Below are 22,563 nucleotides of genomic sequence, written 5' to 3'. Positions count from 1 at the left end.
GCGAGGTGGTATTTTAATATAAGTATATATGTTTGTGTAAATCAAATTTAGTTAATCATGTACATGTTGCACATATGAACTGTCTTGGCGTTTGTTGAACGGAACAGCAGTGTTATATTGTTTTGCGTGTGCCAGTGGGTTGCAATGCAAGTGTACATTTAAATATGTTTTCTGTGTGTATCATGATGGTGATCACATTATTCACCACATTAATAATTAAACACTAACAATCAAAAACGCACCGACATTTTTCTCCTAAAATTGGCAGTGACAGTAAGACTGGGAGCCAGCGAATCATTTGCCTGGCAGAAGGACTCCAGTGAATACGTGCAGTGTTGTTGCAATTCATCTGGTGTGCTAGAAGGCAGCTTGCACTACAAAGCCGTGCCTCTGCACCAAGGGTGGCTTGGAGAATTGGCTTGCACTTGCCAGGTACAATATCCACTGACAGGATGTTGCTTGTGCACCTCAAGTAAAGGACGACGCCGTGACTTCTCTTGTTGATGCCAGTTGGAACTGCCTTAGCCACAGAAAATCACTCTGTGTTTGAATGCCAACTGGCATACTACACTCCCAAAGCAGATTGGGACTAAGACCCCTCTAACAAGTCCTCGGGAGACTCGTCATGGGCACAGACAGGCCTGTGCTTTGGCCTTCTGTCTTGGCTGGATTCTCACACTAACAAAGACAGTCTGTCTGCGATTGTTGCCAGTCTGCAGCTTATTTGTAGCTTTCACGCCCTTATTCATTATCCTACTGATAGTAGATTTCCTATTTTACACAAATGCAGTTTTTGGAATGCTACCGAAAAAGCTGCGCTTAGAATGCGAGCATCCATTTTTACTGTGTGCTTTCCATACTTGCAGGTCCACAGTCTTTGGAGTGGTAGTGTAGAAGAGGATTGGCTGTGTTGTTATCTCATGATTACCAATCATTACATTTTGCAATGTATGATATGCCACAATTGGCCGCTCCTTTGCCAGTTTCCTGATGCAACATTATTGGAGAAGCATTCATTTAATGTCCCAAGGAAAATGATATGTAAGTCATCTGAAAAAAAGTTGTGTGCTGCGCTAAAGAAATTGGGGGTGACAGTGAACCATGTCATTTGTACTAACCATGTGATTATGCGTGGGATAATGTATGCATATTATATGATAGGTTATTTATAACGTGCTTAATACTCAGATGTTTCTGTGGTGCTTCGTGTCGTTTTGTTTCCATGGTGAGCACGTTGCCACAGAGCTATCCTCCCGAGACCAATGCATATGATATTGCATGAGTAATTGCCAACCTACACATGTAAATATACGGTTTCCCTTGCATTGCTTAAGACATTAATAAGGGGGTAATTCATAGAATTAAGCGCACAAGTGGCGCACGCGGCTGGTGCACAGTGTCCGCGTGCGATAGTCTGCGCCAGCCACATGCGCCAAAATCCATTTCGGCACACAGCGTATTCATGGACTTTAGCCACCAAAAGTAGCCGCAGTGCAGAGTGGCGCAGCGACCCTGCAGCAGCGCCAGTAACGCCCCCAAGAACGCCCCTGGCGCAAGGAAAAGCCATCAAAATCCCCAATCCAGCGCAAAGGGCTGCGCTAACCCTGGACCAGTATACAGGGCCGCAACACAGCACACAGCAAGCGGGGAACGTGTATTCCTGGGGTTCGCGGCAAGTTTCACCCGCGATTTCGGCAAGGTACGTGCATTCCTGGGGTGCGGGGAAGTCTAACAGGCGATTTCAGCAGGGTACGTGTATTTCTAGGGTGCGGGCAAGTTTAACACGCGATTTCAGCAGGGTACATGTATTTCTGGGGTGCGGGGAAGTTTAACACGCGATTTCAGCAGGGTACGTGTATTTCTGGGGTGCGCAGTAAATTTCAACACGCGATTGCAGCAGGGTACGTGTATTTCTGGGGTGCGGGCAAGTTTAACACGCAATTTCAGCAGGGTACGTGCATTTCTGGGGTGCGGGCAAGTTTAACACGCGATTTCAGCAGGGTACGTGTATTTCTGGGTTGCGGGGAAGATTAACACGTGATTGCAGCAGGGTAAGTGTATTCCTGGGGTGCGGGCAAGTTTACCACGCGATTTCAGCAGGGTACGTGTATTTCTGGGGTGTGGGGAAGTTCCACATGGGATAGGCCCTGTGCGAGTGGTGTACAAGTATTTCGGGGGTGCTGGGGATTCCTAAACGTGAATTGGCAGTGTGGGTCCTCCCAGGTGTTCCCTCTACACCCTCCACGGCCCCTGCAGGCAGACCACACCACAGGGGACTACCCTGCACCCCTGGGCATGTCCCGCAGGCAGCCCATCCACCATGGGCATGCCCCCCCCAGCCAAGCCACATGTCACCTTGCACTAGTGATCACCAACGCATTACCCCCTTGCACTCCCACCACCCAGCAGTGCGGGGCACCTGCCAACAGGCCCCGACACATGTCCCCCAGCACCCCCACCCCCCAGCAGTCAGGGGCACCTGCCTACAGGCCCCCACTCCTGTCCCCTTGCACCCCCACCCCCCAGCAGTGTGGGACACCTGCCAGCAGGCCCCCACTCATGTCCCACTCATGTCCCCCTGCAGCCCCACCCCCCAGCAGTGCAGGGCACCTGCCAGCAGGCCCCCACTCATGTCCCCTTGCACACCCACCCCCCAGCAGTGTGGGGCGCCTGCGAACAGGCCCCCAATCATGTCCCCTTGCACCCCCAGCACTGAGGGGGACCTGCCAGCAGGCCCCAACTCATGTCCCCTTGCACCCCCACCCCCCAGCAGTGCGGGGAACCTGCCAGCAGGCACCCACTCATGTCCCACTAATGTCCCCTTGCACCCCCACCCCCCAGCAGTGCGGGGCACCTGCCAACAGGCCCCAATACATGTCCCCCAGCAGCCCCACCCCCCAGCAGTCAGGGGCACCTGCCTGCAGGCCCTCACTCATGTCCCCTTGCTGTAACGTTCACCTGACTCCCACAGAGGCGCTGGCCTGGTTCGCGTTGCTGTGACCTCTTCTAAGGTGATGCGCAGGGTTCGGAAGACGGACTGGACCGGGCCCCCAAATCTGGCTTGTCTGGCTCGCAGAAGTATCCTTCTTAGGATCTGGAAGGACGAGCTCTCCATCCTGCTTCTGATGCAGGGGCGCGTTGGTATCCAGTTACTTCACTGGATTTTCGGATTGGTGAGAACCAAACTTGCTTGGCTTCCAGGTAAGTTTTTTGATAAGAGGTTCCCCTTGTGTCCATGCATTAATGTACTAATGCCAGTGTCTTTTTCCCCATAGGGGCCGGGGTACGGAACGCCGGGGAACAGGCACCGACCCGAGATGAGAGGTGAAATCCTTGTAGAAATCAGGTAAGTCTTTAATGAGAGTTTTTTGGTAATGTCTTTTCATTCGCTCATTAACGCTGATGTCTTTTTTTCCCCTTAGGGGCCGGGGTCCGGAAATGCCAGGATGCGGCGCGGACCCGAAATAAAGAGGGAATGAATCAACAGGTAACTCTTAACATGGAGATTTAGCTTTCCTTATTCCCTTCTCTCTCTCACCTTTAGTTCTGGTCTTTTTCTCCCTAGGCGTTGGGGCGTGACTGCAAATCCGGATGATCGTTGCTGAACATGGAGGCGCCCTGTAAAGGTGAGTGGAATGCGGCGCTGCAGTGATCGATGCAATGAGCTTTTAAATTAAAGTCTTCCTTTTCAGGATTGTCAGCGAGATGTCTCCGGGATGCGGTTTTAGCAGGTAAGGACTTTTCCTTCTTCTGTTCTCTTCTTCTCTTCCTTTGCAGGTGATCCAGGATGCTGGCAGGCGTTGCAGAAGTCAGGATGCAGGAGCAGACACGGGGAGCGTCCAGCTGCTAGATGCAGAACAACGCGAAGCACGTGTGGCTGTTCGGGTGGGGTTTAAATAGCCTTGGAAGAAGTTCCAGGTATGTATCCTTCCTCCACTCAGGTATGTATCCTTCCCCGACCACACCCGGATGGTAAATTAGTCCCACTGGTAAAGTAGTTCCTTTCAGGCCTCAAGGAGGCCGGGATCCTGCAGCATGGTCTGCATCAGGTAAGTGCACCCAAGCACTCCCATAATGAGCCTGGCGCCTATGGTGCCAGGACTGATGTCTTTTATGAGCCTGGCCCCATAGGCGCCAGGACACTGTCCAAAGGGCCCCTATATGGGGTTGCTGGGTCCTTCCTTGGGGACTGGATGTCCGCTTTCAGGGACGCAGGGCTTGAACCGGCTCCCCGGGAGCGGGCATCATGACAGCACTCCCCCCCAAGGCCCCTCCCAAGGTTGTTCCCTCCGGGGGATTTGGTTTGTCTGGGAAGAGTCGGTGGAATTTCCTGACTAATCGAGGTGCATGCACATGGTCGCTGGGTTCCCACGACCTCTCCTGCGGTCCGTACCCCTTCCAATCAATTAGGTAGAACAGTTTTGACCTAAACATTTTTGAGTCTAAAATGTTCTTCACTTCGGATTCGGGCTCCCCATCTATTAGAATAGGTTCTGGAGGATGAGTAGTCGGGTTCCGGGTACCACTGGTTTCAGAAGTGACACATGAAAAACAGGGTGAATTCGCATACTAGCTGGTAAATCAAGTTTAACAGCCACTGGGTTAATTATTGCCGTAATAGAATAAGGTCCCAGATATTTTGGGTTAAAAGTTCGAGGCCCTTTGAGTGGTAAATGTCTGGTAGCTAACCACACTTGATCCCCAATCTGATACGGAGGTGCTTCACTCCGATGTAGATCAGAATTCTCCTTGTATTTTCTCTTGGCTTGTTGTAAATGCGTAGTTGCCTCTTTGAAGGCTTGGGTAATTGTAGAATGCAGATGTTCTACTGCAGGCATTCTGAGGTTCTGAGGTGAGTCAAGGTTTGAGGTTCGAGGGTGATGCCCAAACAAAGTATAAAAAGGACTGTGGCCAGTTCCAGAGTGTACCAAATTATTATATGCGTATTCGGCTATCCAAAGAATGTCTTTCCAGTTGCTTTCAGATTGCTGTAACATACACCGTAAGTAATGTTCAAGGGTCTGATTTGTCCTCTCGGTCTGACCATCGGTCTGAGGGTGGTGACTGGTCGATAATCTTACGTCGATCTGCGCCATTTGACAACATTTGCGCCAAAAGTGGGAAATGAATTGGCTTCCCCGGTCAGAGATTAGTATAGATGGGAATCCATGTAGCCGAACAATATTTGCGAGGAATTCTTTGGCTAGGACAGAAGCTGAAGGTAAACCTTTCAAAGGAATAAAGTGGGCCATTTTGGAAAACAAATCCACAATTACCAGAATAGTATTGTACCCCGAACAAGGAGGCAGGTCCGTAATAAAATCCATTGATAGGGTGTGCCAGGGTGCTGGTGGTATGTCTAGAGGTTGAAGGAGACCGGCTGGTCTTTTCTTTTGACTTTTATTTTGGGTGCAAACACCACAGGACATCACAAAAGATTTAACATCTTTTCGCCAAGAGGGCCACCAAAATTGTCGTTTCACCTTTTCCTCTGTCTTGGCAATACCGGGGTGTCCCTCTATTAATGTATCATGATAACCGGAAATAACTAGTTTGTGTAATTCCTTATATGGCAGGAATAAGCGTCCTTGGAAATAAGGTAAACCATTATCTATGGTAAAGTCTGATCCCTTTTGTATCCATTCCCGTAAGGTTTTAGGGTCCAGGAGTTGTTTCACTCTGGCTTGAATGTCTTCAAGCGTCTGTAACAAAGTCATGCCTAGAATCCTCTGTTCGGGAATTATTGGTACTGGTTCTGAGTTTGTATCAGATTCTCCCATTCCAATTCGGAATAAGGTGTCTGCTTTGCCATTCTTGCAGCCAGGTCGATAGGTAATCACGAAATCAAATTCAGCGAAAAACAAAGCCCATCGGAGCTGCCGTGATGACTGAGCCATGGCGGTTTTCAAATACTGTAAATTCCTGTGATCAGTGATCACTGTGATGGTATGTCGAGCGCCAAGCAGATAACGCCGCCAGGCTTTAAAAGCGGACTTAATGGCCAACAGTTGTTTGTCCGTGATTGCATAATTAACCTCGGGTGCCGAGAATTTTCTGGACCAAAATGCTACGGGATGCAGTTGGTTGGTTTCGGGATCTCTTTGGGACAGGACAGCTCCCATGCCTAGGCTGGATGCGTCAGTCTCGACGACATAAGGGAGATCTGGACGGGGGTGTTTCAATATAGGTGCAGAGGTAAACTTAGCTTTTAAATCCTGAAAGGCTTGCTCGGCTTCTTCAGACCATTCAAAACGTTTATTTTTCCTCAAGAGTGCAGTAATGGGTTGTACCACGCGTGAAAATTCCGGGATAAACCTGCGATCGAAATTGGCAAAGCCGAGCATGCTTTGAACCCCTTTTACAGAGCTAGGTGATGGCCATTTGAGGATGGCATCCACTTTTCTTGAGTCTATTCGGACTCCTTTGGGTGTCAGGATGAAACCTAGAAACTCGACTTCTGTGGTATGGAAAACACATTTCTCCAATTTAGCAAATAGTTTGTGTTGGCGCAGTTTTTCAAGTACTGCCCTGACATGTTTTCTGTGATCAGATTCCGAAGAGGAGTACACCAGAATGTCATCGATATATACGACAACACAAACATCGATGAGTTCCCGAAGGACATCATTCATGAAGTATTGGAAGGCAGCCGGCGCGTTACACAATCCGAAAGGCATCACCTGGTACTCGAATAATCCGTATTTAGTACGGAAGGCAGTTTTCCATTCGTCGCCTTCTTTAACTCGTACCAGATGATAAGCCCCTCAGAGATCTAAATTGGTGTATATGCAAGCGTCCTTCACCTGGTCAAGGAGTTCAGGGATCAGAGGCAGAGGATAACAGTTTTTAACCGTTATCTGGTTCAATGCGCGGTAATCGATACAAGTTCTAAGGTCGCCTTCTGTTTTGGGCACGAAGAACAAAGCCGAGGATGCTGGGTACTTTGACGGGCGAATAAAACCATTAGCTAGGTATTGATCCAAATATTGTCTCAAATGCAGATTCTCAGGTTCGGTAAGGGCATAAATCCTGCTACAAGGGGGTTGTGCACCGGGCACCAGATCGATTTGGCAATCGTACGATCTGTGAGGAGGTAACGTGTTGGCCTGTTCCTTTTGGAAGACGTCCTGAAAGTCTTGGTATTCCGGAGGTAGTTGCATGGAGGCAGAGGTTACAGATGCTAGATTAATCTTCAGGTTTTCTGGGTAGCAGGTTTGTGTACAATCCGGGAAGGTTATTCTCTTAGCTCGCCAATCAATTCGAGGATTATGTGTCTCTAACCAAGGGATTCCAAGAATAACCTGAAACTGTGGAGCCTTGATTACATCAAACACAACACCCTCCCGATGGCCGTCGGGACCAATAAGAGTCACCTCAGTAGTGGAATGTGTTACCGTTCCAGAGGCAATTTCAGTTTCATCGACTGTGGTGATGACATCGTTGCTGGTTTTAGGACGGAGAGGGAGGTTAATCCTAGAGACCAATTCACGATCCACATAGTTTCCAATAGCCCCACTATCGATGTATGCCTTCATTGCATGCAACCGCTTAGGCTGTTCTGGATCTACGAGAACCATTGGCACAATGAAATGCGAGGTCTGAGAGTTAGTTTTCAAGCTCGGCAAGCGGACCCCTACACTTGTCGGGCGGAGTCGTTTCCCGAAACAGAGTCTTCATGGTTTTTATCAGCGGCTCCTACCGCCTTTCGGGGCGGTTTTGCCAGGCAATCTCGTAGAAAGTGTCCAGAATTCCCACAATAAAGACATACTTTTAACTGCTGCCTCCTTTCACGTTCCTTTTGAGTTAAGGGTCCTTTAACCCCTCCAATTTGCATAGGCTCAGAGACATCAACTCCCTTGGGATTAGCATGGGTCTTGACCAACACCCGGGTCTCAAACCTGGACCGATCTGCTTTTCTGTTTTGAAGTCTGTGATCCAATTGGACCACTAAGTCTATATACTCTGTGCATTCTTGGGGCGGATTTACAACTTGGGCCAAAACATCTTTAAGTTCTCCGCGAAGGCCTCGATAAAACAAAGTGACTCTTTTATCCTCTGGCCATCCCGTTTCCACAATTAGTCTATTAAAGGTTGCAATATAGGATAGGAGGTCCTGATTGCCCTGTCGCAGTGATAGAAGTTCTTCATCCAGAGCCTGCCCCTGAGAGTGTCAAGCAAATAACCTTTCCATGCTTGCTTGAAACCTTTGAAAATCACAGAGAATCGGGTCATCTTGAGTAACCAGTGGAACTGACCAATCGGCAGCGCATCCTCTGAGATATGACAATACAAAGGCTACCTTGGTCTGATCATTAGGGAAGGCCCCAGGTCTGCATAGGAAGTGCAAACGACACTGATTCAAGAATACGGCGAATCGTTTGGGGTCCCCAGCAAAGCGTTCGGGTGGGGCCAGCGGCATGTTTCCAGGTAGATTAATCTGCACAGGGTTACTGGAGACCACAGGAGCAGGGTTCCCTCCGGAACCGGGTAGAGGGGTTTGCCCAGCTTGACCTTGCAAAAGCTGTCTGGCCAAGTCAACAGTTCTTTCCTTTGATATTATTAATTCCCTCCTGAGGGCATTAGTCTCTTGACGAGCGGCATGTACCTCGGCCCGTAATTCCCCAGTAATTGGGCCAACTGATCAGTCTCAGAACTTTCCATAGCGCCTGGGTGGGAATTTGTAGGAAGGCTTCGCGTTCAGTTACGCTCACCTGACTCCCACGGAGGCGCTGGCCTGGTTCGCGCTGCTGTGACCTCTTCTAAGGTGATGCGCAGGGTTCGGAAGACGGACTGGACCGGGCCCCCAAATCTGGCTTGTCTGGCTCGCAGAAGTATCCTTCTTAGGATCTGGAAGTACGAGCTCTCCATCCTGCTTCTGATGCAGGGGCGCGTTGGTATCCAGTTACTTCACTGGATTTTCGGATTGGTGAGAACCAAACTTGCTTGGCTCCCAGGTACGTTTTTTGATAAGAGGTTCCCCTTGTGTCCATGCATTAATGTACTAATGCCAGTGTCTTTTTCCTCATAGGGGCCGGGGTACGGAACGCCGGGGAACAGGCACCGACCCGAGATGAGAGGTGAAATCCTTGTAGAAATCAGGTAAGTCTTTAATGAGCGTTTTTTGGTAATGTCTTTTCATTCGCTCATTAACGCTGATGTCTTTTTTCCCCTTATGGGCCGGGGTCCGGAAATGCCAGGATGCGGCGCGGACCCGAAATGAAGAGGGAATGAATCAACAGGTAAGTCTTAACATGGAGATTTAGCTTTCCTTATTCCCTTCTCTCTCTCACCTTTTGTTCTGGTCTTTTTCTCCCTAGGCGCTGGGGCGTGACTGCGAATCCGGATGATCGCTGCTGAACAGGGAGGCACCCTGTAAAGGTGAGTGGAATGCGGCGCTGCAGCAATCGATGCGATGAGCTTTTAAATTAAAGTCTTCCTTTTCAGGATTGTCAGCGAGATGTCTCCGGGATGCGGTTTTAGCAGGTAAGGACTTTTCCTTCTTCTGTTCTCTTCTTCTCTTCCTTTGCAGGTGATCCAGGATGCTGGCAGGCGTGGCAGAAGTCAGGATGCAGGAGCAGACACGGTGAGCGTCCAGCTGCTAGATGCAGAACAACGCGAAGCACGTGTGGCTGTTCGGGTGGGGTTTAAATAGCCTTGGAAGAAGGTCCAGGTATGTATCCTTCCTCCAATCAGGTATGTATCCTTCCCCGACCACGCCCGTATGGTAAATTAGTCCCACCGGTAAAATAGTTCCTTTCAGGCCTTAAGGAGGCCGGGATCCTGCAGCATGGTCTGCATCAGGTAAGTGCACCCAAGCACTCCCATAATGAGCCTGGCGCCTATGGCGCCAGGACTGATGTCTTTTATGAGCCTGGCGCCATAGGCGCCAGGACACTGTCCAAAGGGCCCCTATATGGGGTTGCTGGGTCCTTCCTTGGGGACTGGATGTCCGCTTTCGGGGACGTAGGGCTTGAACCAGCTCCCCGGGAGCGGGCATCATGACACTTGCTCCCCCACCCCCCAGCAGTGTGGGGCACCTGCCAGCAGGCCCCCAATCATGTCCCACTCATGTCCCCCTGCACCCCCACCCCCCAGCAGTGCAGGGCACCTGCCAGCAGGCCCCCACTCATGTCCCCTTGCACACCCACCCCCCAGCAGTATGGGGCACCTGCCAACAGGCCCCCACTCATGTCCCCTTTCACCCCCAGCAGTGAGGGGCACCTGCCAGCAGGCCCCCACTCATGTCCCCTTGCACCCTCAGCACTGAGGGGCACCTGCCAGCAGGCCCCCACTCATGTCCCCTTGCACACCCACCCCCCAGCAGTGTGGGGCACCTGCCAGCAGGCACCCACTCATGTCCCACTAAGGTCCCCTTGCACCCCCACCCCCCAGCAGTGTGGGGCACCTGCCAACAGGCCCCGACACATGTCCCCTGCACCTCCACCCCCCAGCAGTGCGGGCTGCCAGCAGCCCATGACACATGTCCCCCAGCCAACATGTAATCACAATCTCGATCCCTGGCCCTTATGGCCAGCCTCCACATGCCAAACACCCACCCAAGTATTTCATCCACCCACATAGAAATGCCAATTACATGACACAACCCCAATGGCAAGTATGTAAATTAAGACATGTCCCTCACACACACGCAATGTGTGCAAGTGAATCTCAAAACCCATATCATGACATGCATGAAACCAATGAGATAATACCACACATCGAAGTTGGAAGAAAAAAATGTATTAAAAGCAACATGAATGGAATTAAAATCAAACAAACGACAATGGAAATTAAAAAAAAAAAAAAGCTGCATGTCTGTAAAATAATGAAAAACAACAAATCATAATCCAAAGGAAAAGTGTCCAAAGTCACAGTTCCAAAAATGAAATCCAAGGGCAAAACAAAAGTGAAAACCATTGCTCCATGGGGAGATCCAAACAAAAAAGTAGAATCCAACAGTTAACTATATACAGATGAACAATCCAGGGTCATGATCCCAACTGAAGAAATGAAACTTATCGAAAACTCCTACCTAATAAAAATATATACAAAAATGTGGTCCATTGTCCAAAAGGTCCAAAATAAAGAAAAAATCAAAGGAAACCTAATACTAACCAAATAACTATTTACAAGGGGAGCAGGCAAGTCCAACGGCTCACATGTTGATGTCCCAGGCCAGGGCATCATCTAACTCCTGCTTGATGTCCCGGAGGCGATCCTCTTCCATGGCCCCGAGGGTTTGCAGGGACAATGACATCTGGAACTCCAGGTCCCTGCGAATGGCCTCGAGGCACTCGGCCCGCCCTGACCATCGTGAGCCGTGCCTCTTCCGCCCTCCGGCCGATGCCTGCCCCTCCGATGATGAAGGCCCCGAGCCATCATGGCTCCCACCTTGTTGCTGCTGCTGCTGTGCTGCTGCCTGTGCCCTGGCTCCTGCTGCCTGCACAGCCTCCTCCAGCTGGGGTGCATTTGTTGAGGTGGCCACCCCTGCTGGACGTCTGACTCCCGACTGTGGCAGGGATCTGTTGTCCACCAGCCTGGCCGCAGGGTCAGAGGCAGCACCACAGGGCACCCAGGTGATACATGGGTGGGAAGATGGCATGGAGGACGACTGGGGCATAGGGGGTTCAGTTGAGGAGGGGGTCAGAACAAGGTCCAGGAAATGGAGGAATCCGGCCCTGGTGAGCTGTCCCAGTGGGTCACCGCGGTCAACGAGCCATGCGAGAAGACGTGCAGTCTCCTCATGAAAAGACTGCAGGTCACCTCGCATGGAACGCCATCCCTGCCGCTGTGCTCCACAGCACCTTCTCCGCCCTCTTCATCAGTTGACGCTGCAGACAGGGAGAAATAAAACACAGGCATCAGGGCACTGTACAATGGACTCATACACACATGACAGTTGTACATGAGTGGCATTGTCAAACTTCAGACATGGCATCACAATCCCCAACACACATGTCATTTCGACTCACACACATGAGCTATTCCACAGCCATATTGCAACAGCCAGCACCATCCATACACATACAACAGCATGAGCAGCCAAAGGTGAGCCAGACATCACATTAAACACAGGGAGTGCCCTACACATGCACACACGCCACCACACTTACATGCATGTGTACACCTCCGCCAACTGTCGCAGTGTTGAGATCGCCATCCATGTCACATCTGCCAATCAGTCTTCCACATATCAATGTCACATGCATCCATGTTGCATCACTGTTGCACCCTTGTCAAATAGACATACATGCACATGTACACGGTGCAGATACATGAAGCTGGAACCAACATCCATGTGTGACACCACAACCATGCCAACTGACATACACAGTAATCCAAACATGTGTGCTCACACATCTGCATTTGGCTTGCATGCTTACCCACACATACACCATCCATGTGTCTCACACATGAAAGGACTTGCATGTGTCAGCCTCACAGCCCTGTATATACACATCCATACATGGCCCTAGAAAACCACATGTACAACCTGCACACTACTGGCACACCACCACACGCATAGCTTCCAATCAGTATGCATGTACACTTACCGCTCGACTCCAGACGGGTCTGCCTCTCAAGGACCTGGACGTGGAGCGCTGGGCATATGCGTTCCAGGACCCCCATCTGATGTTCCGACAGGTGGCCCCGGCGCCCCTTAGCATCCACTGCCTTCAAGAGGCACCGGGCCTTGTTGAGGGTCCTGGACCTGAAGTCCTCCCAGCGCTTCTTGACATGTTGGAAGTCACGGACTGCCACCCCCTCCGTGTTGATGGCAGTCACGATGTCCGATCAGATCCGAGTCCGTCCTTCCTTGTTGGTGCGTCTTGTTCCGAAGAGCGCATCATACTGCCCCAGGACTTGCTCCACCAGGACACTAACTTCGGTGGCAGTGAAGCTGGTGGCCCTCTGCCTCTCTGGCTGGTGGTTGCCAGTGGTGCTAGATGGTGTAGTGCCTGACATGGCAACCCCAGAGGTAGGAGTGGGTGGGCAACTGGGTCCTGGGGCTGGGCTGTGGAGCAATGGTATCCCAGTCGGGAGTCTTCAGTTCCAGCAGGGGGGTCACAGCAACTGCACCCCTGGCTGATGTGCAGGCAACAAATAGCAGGGCACGTGGGCAGCAGGCAGTCAGGCAGCAGCAGATGTCAGGTGGGAGCGTACTCGGGGCTCTGGGGGGCAGTGATTCAGCCTTTTGGGCAGGAGCGTGGTCTTCTTTGTGTTTTCGCGTGGCCAGCTTGATACGGAGTGATTTGGCACGTGAAAAATGTGCACGTCAGCGTGTGATTCGAGGAAAGGCCCCTAGCGCGTAAGCGTGTCAGCACTCTTACGTGCTTTCATTGGACCAAAGGCCCTTCAAGCGTAAGCGCCTCTGTGACGTGACGCGTGAGGGCATTTCCCTCAGCACGGGTTAAAGGTGAGCGGGGGCAGCAGTTCGCTGTACGTGCCTTTTGTGGAGACCGACCTGTGTTGCTGCTTCCTGTTGTTTCGCGCGCCATCACAACTTCACAGCTATCAAGGACGTATCTCTTCTTTTGGCGGGGGTATTGGCTACGCGTGTTTTTCTGCATCGCGCTAGTCAGACGGTGAGTAGCACACGCTATTTTTCCCACTGTGGTTGCCCCTGTGTATGGCACCCATTTTCGAGGTCATAGTAGCCTGCGTGTCCCACGCGTACGCATTATTGGTGTTACTGGGAGCCACCGCGTACTGTGGGAGGTTGATTCCACGCACTTAGGCTGCAGGGTTGTGTGCACGGTTTTACTGCAGTTTTGGGGTGCCTGAGCATTGCGTGACCCGTCACTACATCACCGGGGTCACATACAGCCTTGCAGGTGCAGGGGGGCTGTTAACATCTTGCTTCCCACCTCCTTCACCCCAATTGCCCAGGTCAATTGTGCTGTACACCTCCCATTGGCACTACTCCATCTGTGCCGGCACTACTACATCTGTGCCATGGTTGGGAGGACAGCAAAAGTGAGGGGCGCCTCAGCTTGGCGTACTCCTCGTGGCGGGAGTGGTCAGGGATGTGGCCGTGGTGACCAGGGTGTCCAGGGCGGCCACAGAGGGAGAAGAGGCAGGGGTGCGCCACTTGAGCACAATGTTGTGCCATGTGTCGGTGCAGTCATGCCACCACCCCCTGTGGTTCCGGGAGATGCAGCTTCTGCATCTGGCACTGGCACTCGTGTAACCCGGCAGTCCATTCCATCGACTGCCACGGGCCCAAGGGTAGTGGTAGCTCAGGTGCAGCTGTGGACACCGCCACCCAGGCTCAGGGTCTGCCAGCGCAGGCTGCGTTGGCACTTGATGAGCCCTTGAAAGCTTTCCAACAGGCCAGGAGGGAAACCGTAGGGGCATGCAGGGCTGCTCTGACTGAGACACGTGTCCCTGTGGCAGTTATGGCATCTGCTGCCCCGAACAGCCGGGTGTTGGCAAGTGCAGGGGAAGATGCACCCAACAACACCCCAGTTGTGAGTCTGCCAACCAGGACCATTGCGGTCAATGACCCTGCCACAGCGGATGTTGCTGCGCTGGGTCCATTAGAGGGCACCCAGCTGCCACTGACACAAGTCAGGCCTTTGGTCATCCCTCCACCTGCCACTCCCTTGGCTCAATCCACCGAACCCACTGGCCATACTGGTCAGGGCGGCATTAGCCAGCCAGGGTCTGCGCCACAGTCCAAGAGGAGGAAGATTGCACCTGCAGCACAGGCTGGGACCCCACACACAGCCACAACCACCTGCACGTCGAGGAAGAAGCCTTTCTGCAAGCAGGAACTGGACTCCCTCGTGGACTACGTGCGGAGCCACAGCCGTGACATGCTAGTGGGTGCCAATGGTCAGACTACGGCTGCCCACCGTGACACCAACTGGAAGCAAGTTGCGGAACATGTCAGTTCATTCAGCCATGAGGTGCGCATGGTGCAAGAGTGCAAAAATCATTGGAATGACGTCAAACGCAGCGTTAAGGCTAAGCGTGCCTCAAATTACAACTTGACTCTGGTGACTGGCGGTGGGCCTGCACCAGAGGAGGAAGAGCTCAATCCGTATGAGTCACTCGTTGCAGAGTTCATACCACCTGAATCGGTCGAAGGAGTGGGAGAGATGCTGGACTTTGATGCCCAGTCCAGTGAGTGTTGATGCGTGTTTGTTGAGGACATGCGCGTTTTACTTGTGGGATGTGTTGTGCATGGTTGTGACGTGTACATGGTTCTGATGTGCAAGTAATGCAATGCTTCCGTGATGCATGTCTGCTCTGCTGGATTGTGGACATGTGGAGCAGACGGGGACTGTCCGCATCACCACTATTGCACCCTACTCACATGCTGGTTACCAGTATACCCCTCCGGTCTATGTTCCAGCTCACTGGCCCTTCTGCATGTGACGTGGGGTGACCTTCCTCTCAGCCCAGGCACAATGTCATAGCATGACTGACGTGCATGTGTCCTCTGCCTGCATGCCGGTACTCCATGTAGGCATGCTCCCTTGCCCCACCTCTGCCACTCTGCACCCCAGTTTCACCTTTGCACTGGTCTGCTTCAATCTTGCCATTGGGTACTTTCCTGTTCATGCGTCCTGTGTACATGCTAACTTCCAGCGGACAATCTGCCACACATGTGCTGTGTGGTACAGCCTTAGTACTTGATGCAGGTTATCTCACTTGTGCTATGCATAGGTCAGATGCCCCGCAGGGACATGAGGGCCCATTCATGCTCCATGTGCATTGCACGCATGCCCCTATGTGTCCTTGACTGGATGATCACTGTAATATAAGTCCTGGGTGACATACATTGCATGGCATTTCATCAGCCTTCCCATGTCAACTGTGGCTCAGTACTGCGTTGCACACATGTTTAGTGTCTGACAATCTGTGTGGGTCACAGGCCTCAGCCTCTTTAATGGCCAATGACTCTGTCCGACTGTTGCAGTGTCTTCTTCACATGTAGGTTTTCATCATGTGTCCTGCTTACTGTCCCATCATCATTTGCAGTGTTGTCACTTGAATCACATTAAGCTGTTGATGCCAGTCAACACTGCCTGTCAATGCACAGGTCTATGGTCAGCCTTTTGATACCATGCTAGGCATCCCTGCTTTTGCACTTGGGTGGAGGGGTGCTTTGCTTGTAGATATACTACCCATTGAATGCACATTGCACGTGATGCCTGAATTTGACCTTGCACTGCCTTCACATTTCCTGACACACACCATGGAGTCCTTGTACATGTAGGTAGTGAGTGACATACACATTTGCTGCACTGCATAGACCCACTTCTATGCAAACTACCACCTTTCAACAGGTCTGATCACAGAAGCAATTCAAAGTTGACCCAGCATGCATGCCAGGTTCTATTTTGTGTGTCACATGTCTGCCTGATGTGTTTGTTGTCGGTGTGTGTGTGTGTGTTGTGTGCTTCTGACATGTGTAGTGACCTTTTTTCTCTCTATTTTTCAGATGATGACGCAATGGAGGCGGAGGATGGTGTTGTCATGCCAGACACAGGGTTGTTACCACTACATCAACCCGGCACAAGTGGGGGTCGTGGGGTGGTAGGCCACGAAAACCCCCAAGTGCTACAGTCCATCTTGTCTCAGGCTGCCTATGAGTCCAGCCCTGATGACGACTCTGACGTCCATGTCGTGTGGACACTCCTCTGTCCGCGACACCTGCACTGAGGGGTCAGACAGCCTTGGTACCTCCACCCGTGGTGGATCGGGACGCAGGGTCACCCTCCACACCAGTCACTGATGTGCCTGGGACATCACGTCGACGGGGGCATGTAGTCGTGCAGCCGCGGGCGGTGCCAACACAGCGAGGACACCTGGTCCTTGGGTCCGGCAGGGGTCAAGCCCAGCAACGCGGTCGCCACGCGCAACTGCAGTATACTGAGTGGGAGCAAGACATGACTGCCAATTCAGAAAGGCAGGGGGCAGCAATGGAGAACATCGCTGAGAGCATGGAGCGTGTGGCCCGATCTGTGCTCCCCCCTGCTAGGCAGGTGCTTCTCCAGCAGCAGGTGGCACGGTCCACGGCCCGCTCGCTCAGGCTGGGCATGGCGGCCTCAGACAGGGCACGCCAGGCTGAAATGTCGTCTCTGCATCAAGCAATTGCTGCTCACGCAGAGGCGCACATGGATGCCCTGAGGGAGGAGTATGCTTCCCTCAAATGGAGAGGTTTGCACAGCTTGAGCGTACCATCTCGGCTGAGCTACAGGCTTGCCGGGACGTGCAGTTGTTGTCCAGCCAGGCCTTGCAGGAGGAACTCCGTGTTACACGTGCTACCTTGCAAGAGGAAGCACGTGTATCACGTGAGGTTCTGCATGCAGACCTACGTCACATCACCACACAGAACCAGGCTCACCGGTCTGGCAGACTTGCTGCCGTCGAGGGGCAAGCTGCGGCTAGGCGTGGCCAGGCAACTGTGCCACGTCCTCCTTTCCAGGATGAGCCAGACTCGGACGACCATCTATCTCCCACATAGGTCGGGTTGTGCAGGCGTTGAGCCCATGGAGTTTTTTTTTTGGCTCAGCATCATCGCATGTGGGTGTTGAGCAGCGCCCTGTACCTCCCCCCTCCTGGGTGCCTCCCCACCCCCCAGGTCGTATGTGGCCATTTTTGATTTTAATTTTAGTTTAGTTAGTTAAGTAGGTTTTTCATAGTTAGTGTAATTAGTTAATATAGTCTAAAATTGCTTGTCTATTGTGCTTTCATGTGACATTGCGGTGCTTTGTGGCTTTTGAAAGTATCCACTGTCTGTTCCAGCTGGGCCCTTCAGGCTTGTCTTGTGTATGTGTTTGCTGCTTGGGGTCCTTGACTCACATATGCCACTCCTGCTTCCCTTATCCATGGGCTCGCAAGGATGGTTTGGTGTAACAGCCTATTACACAAGGGCTTTGGACTGTCATATCTGTGGCATGTCTGGTGCTGTGTAACTTGTGTTAACACCCCTAGTGGGGATGATTGCGGTGTTATTGACCACTGTTCTGCTTTTGCTAGATGGGGTGTTTCATGATTAATGTGTACATTCATTGCTATGTATTGTGTAGTATATTTCTTATCTTGACTGTACACGTGCTTGTTGCAATTCATGCCGTAGATAGTGTGTTCCACACTTTGGATGTGAAAGACGGACTGATGGTGTGATTTCTGATGTACATCTCTGACATGGTCCAGTAATGAGATGCCGGAAGAGACACACACAGATGACTCTAAAGCATTAATCATGTGTTTCATGCCCTTTCTGCAGGGGGATGAGCCTCCAAACCACCTTTGCCAGCAGACATGGCCCATTGGACGTCGGGATTCTGGACACGTTTGTTGGTGCCCACATGCACATGTGTGCGCAAGCAGAGGCACAGGGATTGCAGACAAACATCCTTGAACTGCTGATGTGTTTTAAGGAACTCCAGGCAAGGTGAGCAGCAAAGGGGGGCCACAACACAGCAAAGCTTCCACCAGGCCAGTTGCACATGCAGGCTTAGTAGCAGCACTGACGTTGAGCTTGGACGAATATTGGTGTTGAAGCACACAATACAGCTCAGATGTGTTGATGGACTGATGGCTAGTTGATTGTAAGGTTGTCTGGGGCACCTGCAGGGGCAGTGGCACATACCCTCCGGTCCACCATGGGCCATTGAGGCACTTGTATCACCCATGTAGCCTTCCGAGACATGGAAAGGAGCAGCTCACAGGGACATACAGCAAGGGACAGACTCGGGTGCAGTGCATTTCATTTCCATGTACATTTTGAAACATTCACTGCCTATTTTTTTTTCGGTCATGGTGGGACACGACTTTTTCTGAAGTCATACCTTGCTATATGCGTCTGTCTGCTTACCCAGGGAACATTGCATGTTGTGTGAATTGTGACACATTGGTGTTCCATTTGCCACGCACCCACCGGCGCCTGACTTACTGCATTGACTGTGTATGAACCATCACAGGGGGAATGTTACGTATGGGTATGAAGGATCCCCACCAGATTGTCTGTTTGTAGAGTAGTTTGTTGCTATGGGGCATATTTGGCGGTATGTTTGTGTGTTATGGGCACACACAGATAATAACTGTGGCTCTCTTTGCAGCATTGAAGTGCTCCTGTAACCGGACCTGAGAGTGCGCAGGCAGGAGGCCAGCACTCAAAACCAGAGCAGAGTGTCTTGTTGTTTTTCTTTCAAACTGCTCTACATAGGCTTGCTGGGGGGTGCACTGATGCATGGATGAATGTGTAATTCAATTTGGTATGTTTTTTTTTCCATAATCATCCCGAGTCCTATCCAATTCTAAACCCTGTACCCTCTACCCGGTGTTCCTGCTTCCCGTACCTATCCAACCAACGTTCCCTAACCCTCTTTCCTCGCTGGGGTTGCGGATGCCTGTGTAAGCCCCAAGCTTGCAGGTGCCAAAACCCTAGAGGGGGTGGTTGGTTCGTGCCACTCCTGCGCCTGGACTCCGGAAGGCCCTGACAATGATGTACAAGTTTGTTATGATTGTGTATGTGTTAATGCAAGTACTCCATTTTAGTGCATTCCCTACTTTCACGTGTCATTCCTACTCCCCTCTCCTGCCCCTCATTCCAGTTATCCAGTATGCCAACGGCTGTCCCAACTGCATATCCCTGACCCTCCTTCCCCACCAGGGTCTCAGAGGCCTGTGTGAGTTTGACCTTGCAGGCACCCAGGCCACAGTGGGGGTGGTTGGTTCGTGCCACTCCCGCGCCCGTACACGGGAGCAGTGACAGTACACATCCGTTCGTGGTGCATCATTCTATGTTATGTACCACACATGGTTCACATCCTGTTGTGACATTGTTTTACTGTGCTACCTTGGTTGTTACATCATTGTGGTAGTACTTGGACTTTGTGAGGTTCTACTACTTTAAGTCATCTATTGGAGGCTGTTCTGGTTCGTTTTTCTGCCTTGGTTTTTGTGTCTTTGCAAATGAAGGTGGACTCTGAGGGTGCAGGCAACTTTTAACACACAAGGTGGGAGATGGTGACGAAGGGGAAGGGTGATCCTGTGGCCAGGTGAAATTGAGGGTTGAAGGCTTAATGACACAGGTGCAGTTGTTCAGTGGGTCATGGTCATTTGTGAGGGGCGGGGGGGGGGTGTTTTGTTGTTGATAGTTGCCTTGCCCTGCAGTTTGATGGGAACCCTGACATTGTAATTGTGGTATCCTATGTACATGATGTGTTCTGCTGATCAATGCATGTTCATGTGTTGTGTTTACCTTTCAGGTGTGAGGGGATAGTTGTGGTTTGACATGCTGGGGTGTACACATGGTGAATGTTCACATGTGATGTGTAGAGGACACTGATGGTCAATTGATTGCACATGCATATGTTGAGTGCATGTCCTTGCTGACCTGCACACTCGCACTATGATGCACTACATGTACAACCACCCTTCGATATCCACATGTACACTCTGTTTGCCTTCTGCTGCCCACTGTGTTCCTGCAGCACATGTTCTGTGACCAATTATGGATCATGTACATGCCTATTTTTCTTTTTGATGTGGTTTGTCGCTTAGATGTGATGCTCAGGGTGTGCATCACACACAATGGCTGTTCACTGTGCTGTGCGCTGAGCAGTGTGTTGCAGGAGTTGGACACAGCACACAGAAGCTGCAGTGTTGATTTTGCAATGCACAATGTGCATGTAGACAGGCATTCTTTGTTATGTTGCGGCTACTACTTTTGTGATGCATTTGGGAATTACTTATTTTGGGTGGGAGGTTGTTGGTCAGTCATTTCATCTGATTTCATGTCAGACATCATTGTCTGATGCCAATTTACATTTTTCACATGGCAATGCGTACCTTATTGATACTGTGTTGGTGTATGGCTATTGCTTGCCATGTCATGTTGTGGTTTGGGAGGGTTTGAGTGACATAACAGTGATGGTCATGGCCTGTTTTGCAGGTGTGTGTGATTCACACCTTGCATGTCAGGGTCAGCCGCTTCTCGAAGCAACGAGCTGGGGGTAGATCTCTCTCCGCGGCAGGGGTCTCCCTCTGGAACAGCCTTCCTGCCTCCCTGAAACCTGAGGAGAACCATCTCCGGTTCAGGAAGCACCTCAACACCTTCCTCTTTGCTTCTGCATTCTCTCTCCCTCTCCCTTGATAATTTCTTCACTGAAACTGCACTGAATCTGCAACTGGGCCACTCTCACCGACCTCGGTCCCTGGCCCAGCCACTCTCCACTTGCACTGCCTCCCTGGCAACCCCTGCACTGCGGGACTGCCTCTGTATCCCTACAGCCCCCCCTTCCCAGCACTTGTCTGCACTTACCTTTGCACTTGCCACCAGCTGGCCTATTTATTTATTTTTTATTCTACTTACCCTGTACTGCACTCCCCCCTCCCCTTCCCCTTGCACTTTTCCCTTCCACCTACCCCTGCACTTGCGTGATCTAAATGACACCTGGCCTAGTAGGATCGTTGTCTGTCTTCCCTTGTTCCCCCCTCCCTGCCTCATCGCGCCTTGCAACACTTGTGTATAGGCGCGTTACAAATGCCATATCATATCGTATATCATATGTGTGCCTTTTGGTCACACAGGATAGCTTGTGTTTAAGTAGCTAGGGATGCGCACAATGTGGCACTTCCATGGCAACAATCTCAGGGTGGTAAGGTTGTGACAGTTGACTGTCTCTTTGTCATCATCAATTGTCACCTGGTATGTGCCAGGCCTGTGTGCACTCCACAGGGGTGGGAGTTTAGGTGAAAAATGTGGCCACAAGCTGGGTCCGGGCTTCCTCGCCACGTGCCCTATCCCCTCCCATGGGCAGCGCCTGTGCCTGTGGTTGGAGATGTGGGGGCACCCCCATGTCCACCGGTACGCCCTGCCGTGTTGCAACATTGTGCAGGACACATGCTGCCACAATGATCCTGCACACTACTGGGGGTGCATAGAGTAGCTGCCCGCCAGAGCGGTCAAGGGAGTGGAAGCGTGACTTGAGCACTCCGAATGTGCGCTCCGCTATGGCCCTGGTTGCAATATGGGCCACGTTGTATCTTACCTGGGGTGGTGTGGTGGGGTTCCGGATTGGCGTCATCATGTGGTTGCTCAGAGTGTAGGCACTGTCCCCTGGGGAGGTGATAATAGTTGAGATTATTAGGGTTTGGGTATTTGTCTGTGTGTGACTTGCATGCATGTGCACAGGCATTTGTACTCACCTAGGAGCCATGTGTCACATGCTGCCCAGCTTCCAGGGCCCGGCTCAGGGCGGACATTCTGTATATGAAACTGTTATGGGTGGAGCCAGGGTAGTTTGCATAGACAGAGGTGATGATTCCCTTTGCATCGCATACCACCTGTACGTTGATGGAATGCCAATGCTTGCGGTTTCGGTAGATGCGGTCAGTGGCCCTAGGTGGATGTAGGGCCACATGGGTGCAATCTATGGCACCGAGCAGTTTGGGGAAGTGTGCCACCCTGTAAAAATCCAGGACAACGGCCTGCCTTTCTGCGGGTGTTCTGGGCATGTATATGTGCCTGTGGACTGAGGGGCGCGCTGTCATGATTGCCAAGACCTGGTTTAGGCAGCGTGACTGCATGACCTATGA

Source organism: Ambystoma mexicanum, chromosome 1q (genome assembly GCF_040938575.1).
Source record: "Ambystoma mexicanum isolate Mex_15411 chromosome 1q, UKY_AmexF1_1, whole genome shotgun sequence".
Taxonomy (NCBI): domain Eukaryota; kingdom Metazoa; phylum Chordata; class Amphibia; order Caudata; family Ambystomatidae; genus Ambystoma; species Ambystoma mexicanum.
This window is presented reverse-complemented; position numbering follows the sequence as displayed.